This window comes from Podarcis liolepis (assembly GCF_965112155.1).
Source record: "Podarcis liolepis genome assembly, chromosome: 6".
NCBI classification, from domain to species: domain Eukaryota; kingdom Metazoa; phylum Chordata; class Lepidosauria; order Squamata; family Lacertidae; genus Podarcis; species Podarcis liolepis.
In genome coordinates this window covers 52695106-52707465 of record NC_139559.1, presented here as the reverse complement: position 1 = coordinate 52707465, position 12360 = coordinate 52695106, and the positions used below count along the sequence as shown (strand labels likewise).

At 42.9% G+C, this 12360-nt stretch overlaps 1 protein-coding gene and 1 long non-coding RNA gene across 5 annotated transcripts in view; one reads left to right on the top strand and one right to left on the bottom strand.

Moving 5' to 3' along the window:
• LOC310709640 (phosphatidylinositol 3-kinase regulatory subunit gamma) overlaps nucleotides 1-12360 on the top strand; it is a 248789-nt gene that overhangs the window by 141483 nt on the left and 94946 nt on the right. The gene's annotated exons all lie outside the window — the stretch shown is intronic.
• LOC310709730 overlaps nucleotides 1-12360 on the bottom strand; it is an 80892-nt gene that overhangs the window by 22083 nt on the left and 46449 nt on the right. Inside the window, exons 2-3 of the long non-coding RNA XR_014527646.1 lie at nucleotides 4676-4816; nucleotides 2767-2859 (exon numbers count right to left, since the gene is read on the bottom strand). This is a non-coding gene — a long non-coding RNA (uncharacterized lncRNA). The remainder of the gene's footprint in view (nucleotides 1-2766; nucleotides 2860-4675; nucleotides 4817-12360) is intronic.

Genomic DNA, 12360 nt, shown 5'->3' with positions numbered 1-12360 from the left:
TCCCAGATTCCACTTTTTTCCTCTCTGACTCTACTGTATGTAATTATTATGAGTTCATTTTATTATACCCTCCAACCCCCAACCCAGCCACACACACAAATATATATACTCATATATATCTTTTAAGGCCATCATTAACTATAATTATCAGTCTCTGTCAGTCATCTTCTGCAATTCACAATGTGCCTGAAGCCATAGGAATCACTTATCCAACCATGGGTAAAATAAGCATACTTCCAAACATTCTGGGAAGATAATAGGCCTTAATTGAAAGATTTTTCCCACTCCCTTCTCTCTCCAGCTTCAAGCACCTCACGTCTTTCGCATTTCTTTCTTGAGGGGGTAGAATGTATCTAGATGAGAGGCTTGGTAAGAATACACAGAAGATGGAGCCTTAGATAAACTTGGAAAAGCTATTTGTATTGAATAGCCTGAAGTCAGTAAGCAGAGTGACCTTACAAGGATGCTGTCTGGGAACCCTTCCCCATTGAATCATTTCTGGTTGTGGAGAAGATTTGTGGCTTTGGGCTCTGAACTAAAGTGTAGCATTTGGAAGGTTGCACATTAAAAAAAAAGTTGCTGCTCTTCATGTATGGGAATGATGTAAATGAATTAATGAGATCAAAGCAAAGCCTGTTCGCACGAAGCTTTTTGCCTTTGCAAGATTGTGCGGTCTGATGGCTAGCCTAGCAAGAATGTCTATGGATCAGGAGTTCTGAATTCACTGTCTGAACTTGCTCTCACTCTTGGTCATCATGCATGGATGAGGAAGCAGTTTTGGTTTCTGTTTCTCCAAAGGGTAGGATCCAAACCAATAGGCTCAAATTATAATAAAGAAGATTCTGATTAAACTTTTTGAAGAATGTTCTGATGGTGTAAGCTGTTTAACAGTGGGGCAGGCTGTTTTGGAATGTAGTGGACTTTCCTTCGTTACAGCTTTTTAAGGCTGGGTGGCCAGCTATCAGAGATGCTGTAGCATTGGATTTCCCACATCAGCAGAGAACTGGACCTTGTCCCTGTTGCTGGCATGGCCTTGGCACCCCAGCCTGTCTCCATGCCTGGCTTGCTGGAGAACAAATGGAGAGTGGCCATAATAGGCATAAGCTCAAAGGATCGTTTTTCTTGTTGCACCAAAGTCCACATCCAGGGACTCTGATGTTGTATCTTTCATGCTAGTAAGTGAAAACCACAACATTCCTAAGTCTGTGATAGTAGGTGTGTCTACTTGACAGTAAGTCCCCATTGAATTCTGCAGGACTTGCTTGTGAGTACTTACACATAAGGTCTGACCATAAGGCTGCAGTTTTGCTCCTACTCGCTTGGAGCCCCATTGAGCACAATGAATTGCTTTTGCATAGATACATATAGACTTGCACTACTCTAATACAACCTCTAAGATTAATAGCCCTGCTGAGAGGAAAAAACAATGAAGAGTCTTGATAGTACCACCCTTTCACCAGATTTGCACGTATGGAAGCTTGCTACTCCACCATAATGAAACCCCCTGCGAAATCTTGCCAGTATCGAAGCCTGAGCATCTTTCAGACGTGCTGTAAATGCAGCCCGCTTTCTAGTGACTGGGATAGGGAGTTAAGTCAGCATGGGGTACTTTTCATCTTGTATCAGATTTCGCTTTAGTGGATACTAGGATGGAGCTGGTTTTTTAAAAATCCTAAACACAATTGATCGATAAACATTATGACGGTTATTTCTAAAACACTTCTCCAAAGTACAAAGTGCTTTCCCTGCAGAGCTCAAGATGCCCCCTTTGTTGGATGTGCATATTGCTCAAGAGGCCTTGTCATTCATCTCTTACTGCTTTGAAAGTGTCTGTCTCTGGAAGGGAGGCTCTGCGTGTGCTGTTGTAAATGCCTGTCCTTAATGAGCAAGCTGTAGAGTCCTAGGTCCACTATTGTGACCTTGCCTCCCACCTCATTGCCTGCTTTTCATGCAGCCACATAATAATGAACACTCCAGAGGAGCCAGAGAGAGGGAGAGGGAGGAAACATTGTCCCGAGAACAGTCCAACTACTTAGACCACAAATTAAGCCAGATAATGGGATGCGTTTTAAAGCAGCATGCCTTACCTTTGGGGTATAGTCTGATGGCTGGCTGTGAGTAAGAAAAGAAAAACAAAGCACAGAAAACAATGCTGGAGCGGGGGTTGCACTAAAAATGGTTAGCTAAAAGAAATCCAAATGTGCTTTTGTGTCATCTCTCTCGGAGCGCAAAATTATGCTTTCCCCAAAACTCCTTACACAGAGCAATGCCCCATTGTTGCAGATCTTAACCTGTTTTTCCTGTTCTCTTTTCTCGCCCATCGTTTTGCATTTCTGCCATCCATATGTGATCCTCCTCCTCCGCCTCTCATGTTTAGTGGGTTATTCTTTAGTTTTCTACAACGGGCTTAAGGCTCAGGTTGTTACTTCTTGTAGATTTGCATATCACCAGCTGTGTATCCCCCACTGACACTGCACATTTTTGTTGGGAGATGTAAATTGCACAGGGGTGTGGGGAAGAGAGTCTGCAAACTAGGTTCTGAAGTAGCCAAGAACTTTGCTGAGAATGTGGGGGGTGGGGAGTGGAAACAATGAATGGGTGCATAGGTGGAGGTGCACATGATCAGTTTTAAAAATAAAAACTTTTTAAAGGGTAAGAATCATAAAAGAATATATAGAAAAGTAGGACATTTGGCCAGAATGAAGTGTGTTGTTAGGTGGGATCCTGGAAGAATGCAGTTTATGTGAATTCTGATACAAAACTGACCTGATCTGCAGCTCCCAGAGTAATGTGCAGATTAAAACATAATTATCCTTAAGATTTCACACTTCTCTGAATTTTCTGTTGTATAGTTCATACCTGAAAAATTATTCAAATGCATATTTTTAGAAAAAGTTCATTTAGAAATGCGTATTTTTTGAGGCTACATATTCAAAAATATGTATTTAGATGTAAATTTTCATGTGGGATTTTTTAAGAGTTACAGAATAATGCGGAAATGGGAGACTAGACTAATGAATGTAGGAATGCCAAAGTGATATAGGCCACAAAGAAACTAGTCCAGTCATCCTGCTCACATTAAGATACAACTGATAGAATTTCCTTAGGCAATGATCAGTGCTATTCTCAAATAAATAAATATATTGAGTCACTTACATGCTTATGGTTAGCAATCCTACATGCAGTTTATAGTGCAATCCTTTACATGTCTACTCAGAAGTCAGCACCACTGAGACCAATGGGATTCATTTCAGCCTTACTCCCCTGAAAGGCATCAATCCTAACCATGACTACTCAGAAGTCCCATTAAATGTACTCCCAGGTAAGTGGGGTTAGAACTGCAACCTTAAAGTGTGAAAGACCACATTCTAATAATATTCTAAAATGCAAGACTAACTAAATCCGCATGTAATACTAACTTGTATCATGTTTCTTCTTTACTCATTCATCTCCATTGACTTGTGGCCCTTGTCAACCATGGTTATCCAGAGACACATTGTGAAAATGCGAGGCTAACCAGATTCATGTGTAATACTAATCCAAACTGTGACCTTAGCACGAACATGTGAATGTGCAGGCTCCCCAGTTGTTCTGCTGCTGTGCTGCTCTGTGTTGAGCTAAGCCAGGCTTCCTCAAACTCAGCCCTCTAGATGTTTTGAGACTACAATTCCCATCATCTCTGACCACTCATCCTGCTAGCTAGGGATCATGGGAGTTTTAGGCCAAAAACATCTAGAGGGCCAAGTTTGAGGAAGCCTGAGCTAAGCCATAGGTTGGCTTAGGGTGCCATCCGAACCCAGGCATGTGAAGTAGCTCTCCCGGATAAACCACAAGCCATAAACCATAGGACAAATCTTGGTTACAGGTTGTCATTAGTCTGGAGAGAGCAAAACCACAAACCCAGGCTCAGTTGAAGAACTAAGCCAAACCATGGCTTAGCACAGTGCGACAGCAGAATGAACAGGAAGGAGTAAAATGGCTTCAGTCTCATTTCCTGAGGCCTGCACACCACCATGGCTTGGTTTAGTGTGATGTGTGAACCAGGTCGGTGTCTTACCGCATCCCTTGCTTCAAGAGTTAGAAAGTACCCACAGTGAAACATTTCCAACATTCCTAAGGAAGAAGCTCTGTCGATAATACACCCTCGCTACCCATCCAAGACAGATTAAACTTTAGCATTTGTCAACAAGAAGCAAAAGTCTTCTGATGACACATCATCCTCGCAAGAGAACTTACTGAGTCAAAATTGTATTTGATTTGGCAGAATAGGCAAATTATCAGTGGGCAAATGACATCCCCCAGTCATTTGTCTGATTAGTCAGCCTATTCCTCAGAAGCACCTCTCGGACGAACTTGCCTATAATGTGATTCAAGGCACAGGAGGTAAAAATTGGTCCTCGGCTCAGCACTTGGCTAGCTGGAAAGTGGCCAGTTTAGGTCAGCATATTTTAAGAATGCAAGCAAACTGGAAAGGATTCAGTAGGGAGCAACTAAAATGATACAGAGTTTGCAATACACATACAAGGAAAGGCTGAAGCAACCGGGTATATTTAGCCATCAAGCGTGGGTTTTAAAGCTTAAGACATCAGATCAAACATTTTGGGTGTGTTTGGGGTTTCTATTCCCCCTTTCATTTTCTAACTTGGGTTAGTGTAGGAGTGAGAAAGCCGTTTACCTTGACCAGGAAGAAAGGTTATATGAAAGTCAAAAGCTTGCATGGTTCTTCTCACCAGTCTTCTGTAGCATGAAGTCCGCTTCTGATAGCAGTCAGCAGGGGTGGTGAACCCGTGGCACACATAAACCCACAGTAAGCCTCCTTTAGCAAAGGGAGAAGGACAGTTGACAAGTCAAGTAGCAGTTGCTTCCCAATAAGCAAGTAAATGCTGCATTGGCTGTCAGCTGCAACAACAGAGCTTCCAAAAGGAGGGAGCCACAGGCCACACACAGCATTGGGACATACTTGGGCATGCACATTTGAGCTTTTCTTGACCGTTAAGCCACAGAAAGTCACACCTCTCCACCACATTTGTCCTGTGAGAATTTTTGTTTAATAAAAAAAAAACCTGCAATTATATCTCCTTGTGATTTGCTAAAATGCATTCCCACAATCATTTCCCCCCACTTTGAGAGGCCTTTTTACAGTGACTACATGGGCCACATACATGCTGAAATTGTGAATACCGGGATGTGTATGTGGATTCCAGGCCAGTATGACTTGGCCAGACTTAAATTTAGCATTGTATAGCCTAAGTTTGTGTGTGTGTGTGTGTGTGTGTGTGTGTAAGTGTAACTTAACTTGTTTCCCACCGTAAACAGAAGAAAGCCAAAAGATGTTGGCATACTTTGGGCATTGATTACCAGTCTGCTAAGAGCCTAGCATAGATAAAATGGTGGCAGACCATAGAATCATAGAATAGAATCATAGAGTTGGAAGAGACCACAAGGGCCATCGAGTCCAACCCCCTGCCAAGCAGGAAACACCATCAGAGCACTCCTGACATATGGTTGTCAAGCCTCTGCTTAAAGACCTCCAAAGAAGGAGACTCCACCACACTCCTTGGCAGCAAATTCCACTGTCGAACAGCTCTTACCGTCAGGAAGTTCTTCCTAATGTTTAGGTGGAATCTTCTTTCTTGTAGTTTGGATCCATTACTCCGTGTCCGCTTCTCTGGAGCAGCAGAAAACAACCTTTCTCCCTCCTCTATATGACATCCTTTTATATATTTGAACATGGCTATCCCTTAGCCGTTCCTCATAAGGCATCGTTTCCAGGCCTTTGACCATTTTGGTTGCCCTCCTCTGGACACGTTCCAGTTTGTCAATGTCCTTCTTGAATTGTGGTGCCCAGTATGACCCAATATGACCAGTAGACATATTGTCAATTGCGTGGGGATAAGAGGTTGGTGTGAGTTTTGAATCCTCCCCTCCTGCTTCCCAGTTTCCTCTGCTGCAAAGAAAACCCTCCTCCGCAGAAAGCTTTTCTTTCAGTCAAGCTCTATGATCAAAAGTAATGCCTGCCAGAAGAAAGGCAGCTTTGGGTGAGGCAGTTTTGTGGGTAGAGAGAGTGTAGGCAGGCCTAGGTCTTGGCATCCTCTTCTAGAGTGGTCACATGCATTACCAAGAGAGAGGGGGGGGAGAAGACACTGGTTTACATTATATTTGCATATGCTGGTTTATATGTGTAGGTGCAAATTTAGAAGTAATTGCTATCTTTGAAATATAAATACAGTACATATCACTGCAGTGGAAAAGACTGTGACCAGCTGACCTGTGTGCCTGCTGAGTCTGCATTTCAAGGTCCTTCCTGCTGACCCATCTAATGGTTCATTTAAACTTGGACTGGACTGTTATGTACTGAAGTTCTCACCCTGGGCCAGCAGGGGGATACTGTAGATAGTTCAGGTCCACATATGCAAATAAGGGATCGAAAGTGACGTTCAGTGATTGGATAGTTACAGAAAATGGTTACTGTTGCATTCTAGTGGAGCTCTATATAAGCAGGCTGACTGAACCCTTCAGTTCAGTTCTGTTCTGTTCTGGCCTGTGAATAAACAAGAGCTGTTTGAAGAATCGTTGTGTTGTCTGATATGTTCACCCACAACTTAACATGGACAGCCTTTCAAATAGTGGGCTACCTTCCCTAAAGTCGGCCACATGGCCACCCTACCCTCTTCCCTCCTGCTGCTTTCCCACTTTTAAATCACAGGTTCAGTTTGTGTGTTTTTTCATGGGATTTACACAAGTCCACATTTTCTAAGTGAAGTTCTGCTTCTGTAACTCATCTTTCTACCAGCGGGCAGCTTTTAAGTTGAAATGTTCTGCTGTCCCAGAGCTGTTTTCATTTCCTGACCTTCTCCAGTTGTTTCTGCTTTTTAGCAATTCCAGGAACTGGCAAAGAATTTTGGTGCAAAACCTCTTTGCCCCAAAAGGTGTTTTTCAAACAGAAATCCACTTTCCAAAACATCCAAGAGAAGGGGAATATTTCCATTTCATGTCCTTTGAAAGAGAACCATTCCTCACATTATGAACGTCAGACTCTGAAACAGAGTGAAAAACAGTCCTGCCAGCTCTCCCTTTTCATGCCTTCCCAGCTGGCGGACGATCGGACCAGCCCAGCTGTGTCCTGTTCCCACTTTGTTCCTACTGCAAGAGTTTTGGAAACATTCGACACAGCAGAGGATTGGGAATTGAGAACACGCCGCATGCCTGTAGCACAGTTGACTCTGCGGAAGAGAATTTGATGGTTATAAAATTCCCTTAGTAGTTCCTTCTGGGGGAAAAAAGCTGCAAAATGGGCCTAGTTTTGCTAAACAACATATGAAGGACAGGCAAGGCCAGCTCCAGGTTTGAGGGGGCCTTTGGACCTTCAGACTGCCATTTAAACCCAAACCCCAACCCTGGCAGTGCTCCAGAGCACCAGATGCAGTGTCGTTCCGTGCTATAGTGAGAAAGTAAAATGGAGGCTCACAGAGCCAATTACCCTATGTGGAAAGCATGGGGAAGGTGACAGTGCTGGCGGCACAGTAGCTGCCCTAGGATGCTGACCTTGAGCCTACACTGAGAATAGGCCTGTTTCTGGGTTCTATTCCTTAAGAAGGCAGGTGAGGGCTGAAACAACAGAACTCTCTTCCTTACAAATAATAATCCATTCTCTTTATTATATTAGGGCTGTGGGCTCCATTGCTTGTGCGGCCAAAAGGGCATGGCCCAGGGCCTTTATTCTGCCAGAACTCACAGGAACTCAGTTCCAGCCCCTCTCTGGTGGGTGCCATTGCCATCATAAGAGAACAAGGGAGGCGTTCATGGTGAGTTCTGGCATGTATTTTTCTAGAAAAATAGCACTGGCATTGCCCATTTACTGTTCTGGGAGTTCTCCCACCGCCACCACCCCCTCGAGCCAGTTTTGGGGGTGTGCAAGGCCTACCACTTGTGCAATGGGCCTTGCACAGGGCTTTCACTGACGTGGCTTATTAGGTGAATCCTACCCATAAAGGCTAAGTCTCAGAGGCTCTTTGAGGCAGAATATGAACCACCACGTCACTGTGAAATTAGTATCTACACTGCCTTTTCTTAATCTGGGATGCAAGAAGAGCCCTCTGAAACATACCAATGCTCCAGGCATACAGTGAGTATAGCTTTCTTAATCTGCTCAGTGTCAAATTCTCTTCTCCGAAACCCTCACCAAGCTGCAATTTTCTGGGTACAGTTCTGAACATTCCAATCAGCTGTGGAAACTGTGAGTGACGTGTGCTGTGCCAGCTGAATGCAGGGTGCCAAGGTACTCATTCATGGGTTCGATTCCCTTTGGCAAAGCCCACACTAGCTTGGTCTTAAAGGGGCAGAACTAGATCAAAACGGGAAATGTTCACAAAATCTCATGTCATAATTTCTGGAAATTCAGGTGAAGTGCACTATTTCACTTTACCTGAACAAAGGAATCAGAAGAAGAAGCCTGATATAAATGATATAAACATATAATTTTTCATGTGTGTCTTAATCATAAATTTCTGTGGATTCCAAAAAAATATTCTAAGCAAGTACAGTTTCACTGTTGTGAAGATGTAAGAGGCATCAATGGCTACAAAAGGGGACGTAGTGCATGAATCACAGGCATCAAATTTCAGTTCCATTAATGCATATTTGTACTATAAAAGACCATGTTTTTTGCCATTCCTTCCTTGCAAATTCGTATAGCTTCAAGGCTTCAAGGAATATTAAATTGACGTGTTTACTGTATATTTTAAATGCATAGGTCTCACTTGCGCCCAGTTTGAGCTTACTCCCAGGTTAGTACGTATGCACAAAGGATTGATTCCTAGGATTGATTAACTTAGGCCTGTAGCCACTGGGCATAGGGGATTGTGGAAAGCAGTGTGAACTGCTTTCGTTTTACTGATGATTTTACTCTTATAGGTAAAATAGTAAGAAAAAGCACAGTCAGAGTTTTCCTAACTTCTCAGTACAAAAAAAGACAAAATCTGTTTCCACTTACTAATGTTCTTTCCCAATGGCAAAATCACTGAGATAACGAAAATGGATTTTTAAATGTTATGGAATCATTTTTATTCTATTAATAATAATTCAGTTGTGTTGGAATTGTTTGATTTTGCAATCCTGTCCTTCCCTACGTCAAGCTCTACTAAAGACGTACTGTGGAGCAGTCATGTTTACCATTGCATTGTAAGTTAACTATATAGTGAATTCTTAATGATTTCCTGGAGTTCATCTTCCACACAGCAGGAGACATCTCAAAGCCTCTTTCCACATTTTCACATTTTGCATTTGCCATTTGTGGGGAAGGAGGATTATTTAACACCCATTTGCACTATTGTGCAATAGTATTTGCTGAAAATATAGGGTGTATGTGATATCAAATGAACCCACCACAAGACATGTGAATTTGGTTGCTAGAAAGGAAGGGCAAACTACAGCAGTTTCAAGGACTGGAAAATAAGCAGGAAGAGTGCACTAAAGAGCAAGGGAAATAGCAGCTCTTTAGGACCCTGGGGATTCCTGTAGCCTGGCATTCAAACACTCATCAAACATAATTCAGACTTTACTCACTGGCTTAAAACACTGAAAAGTATGAGCAGCCAGGCTGGCTCATCTTCCAGAAATGGCTTCAAAAAGTTGGCTGCACATTTTGCTTCATAACTTTACTTCCTGGAGATCTAGAGACTTACTTTCAAAAAGCAGAAAAGATATAAAGTTCAGAGTCTGCAAGTATGGTCTCTTGTGTAATCATTCCAACTGCCCTATTATAATCTGGCCAAGTCTACCCATTCTGTCATTCAGCCCCCTTCCTTGTGATCTGAGCTCACAGACACCTATTAGGTGGCTGGTAAGTGCCCAATTTTTTCCATTTATCAGCCTTACAGGAGCATGGTGCTGGTATTGGTTAATTTACATACATTCCCTGCTAGCTGGAGGTAGAAATGCCAGCAGCTATCCTTCCTTTCGGTTTCATTGTGGAGGCAGTAGTTGTGGTTGATGCAGAAGTCAAAGTCGTGATGTTGATTCAAGCTGACATTGCTAGAACTGTACATCGAAACACCCACCTGCACTGGAGATTTATCATGTCCTTGTAAGTGTCACTTTACTGTTTTAGGGAATGTACAGGTTGTGCAGGCCTTATATGGACACAGAAGGAATTGCATATGGGCCAATGATACTAGTCTCAGAGCAATAGTAGTTCTGACTCTCAATCCAAAACAGCTCTTTCCCAGCTAGATCCCAGTTGCTCCCACTGGTTTTGAACCCTTTGTCCTGGCAGATTAGTGTGTCTCACAAATCCAGTCATGGTTATATATCCAGCCATCTATAATTAGAGAACACTGAGCATAATATAGTTTATGGACTAGTTCCTACAAATCTAGTTAAGTTGGTCCCCTGGTTTCATAGGGTTCTGGAGTGTGAGCCCACCATACTATTCAATACCTAAGATGAGACAACTTTATTGGAAAGCTGATTGTAGGATACCTCTGAGCATGTTTGGAGTGCCTATACCTCTCCACCGAGTCACTACAACTAGCTCCCCCATATCTGGAATGAGGGTCCAGTGATTAAGCCAACAGTAGTGAGATAACTGTATGATAAACTACAGCACAAAATAATCAGTTACTGAACTGAATGATCAATTATTTCTACCTGCTCCCTAATCAGTCTCCCTGGGACTAATATGCCAGATAATTAAGCTTCCTTCAGTGATGACTTGTTTATTTGTTTTTTTGTTTTTATGTACCATTTGTAAGAGAAATTACTCTCTTTTTCTTCCAAAAGTCACTGCCACCCTCAGAATCATGACCATCTGTAGCACAGAATCAACCAACAACAAATATCATTGTACTACATCAGCCTCAGCATCCTAACCACCTGTAATGGCAAGGTCTCACTTCCATTGGTGACAGGTGCCACAACTCTCCTGACAATATTTCCCCCCCCCCCCATCTCAATCCTGAATCCTTTCTACCAAATCTTGGCTGAGCCACTTCTTGTCATTCCCTTTGGGTGGCTCCTGAGAAGCAGCCAAAGGCAAGATGGCAGAGGTGAAATCAAGTAATCAAAGCTCCTAGGAACACAGGAAGTTGTCTTGTACTGAGTCAAGTCCATCTAGCCCAATATCGTCTACACTGACTGGTAGTGGCTCTCCAGGGTTTGGGATAGAAGTGTCTCCCATGCCTACCTGGAGCTGTCAAAGATTTAATCTGGGACCTTCTGTACACAAGGAAAATGCCCTGCCACTGAGATACAGCTCTTCATAGCCAAGCTGTGACATGTCATAGCCAAAGTGTAAGAACACAACTTTCCTCTTCCTGCCAGACCACACACCTTGCAAAGGAATTCCAGGAGGTGTTGTTTGGTAGTGCCAGGCAAGTCAAATGGCTGGTTCCCACACTCAGTGACTGCATCACTCAGATGTTTGTCTGAATCCTTCTTTTACAGTCCTAGTAAAGAGCAAATATGCACACCCCCACACACTCTTTAATGCACGGAACCGGTCCAGCCTTTGGGAGAGCCACTGTGATGTAGTGCGTACCCCTGTCTGAAATCACTAGTATCCACACATTTTTGTACCAAAGTGTTAACTGCACGTCCTTCAGTGTTTTCCACCGTTCCACTATCGAGGTTTTGGCTGCAGCCAGCATCCATGTTAGGAGGTCTTTTGAGCATGAATAGCCATTGCAGAGATTTAACAATGAAAATTGGGCAGGTCATTACAATATCATTTCTACATATACTGGAGATCTCCCTCTAAACGTTAATCCAAATATATAAATCAGCAGGCAATCCCAGTATAAACCAGAGGAAATGTACCTCTGCCCCCACGCCAGTAATATGGCAAGTGTCCAAATGTTATTTTAGAAATCTGTATTGGTGTGATGCCATTTATGTGCTATTTTTAATTAGCATTCCCTTATATGTGTGGATACTGATTTATACTGTTATCAGTGTTGAAGTAAGATTCGTCTGTGAGTTCAGTTGACTTTCGTGCATTGAACGGAAGGGGGGCACCATCTTGTTCTTCACTTCAGGCATGAAAATGCATTTGTCAAAGTTTGATGCTACCTGTATGATAACAAAACTGCCCCCTTGCCCCCCAATCCCTGTTGACCTCTTCTTCTCATACAGTGTGCATGTTCTGTTTGATGCTTGTTTTTCATTCATGGCTTACTGTAATAAATGTTACAATGCCATTGCTCTCTCCTCTGTACATGTATGCTAATCCACGATGCTGTGTGCTATATAGATTTTATCAACAATTCATGTTCGGGTTGACCTGCACGGCTTTCCCTTATCTTTGACTCTCAGGGGTGATGTATATGCCAAGCCAGCAATCACTTCATATTGGGGCGGGGGATG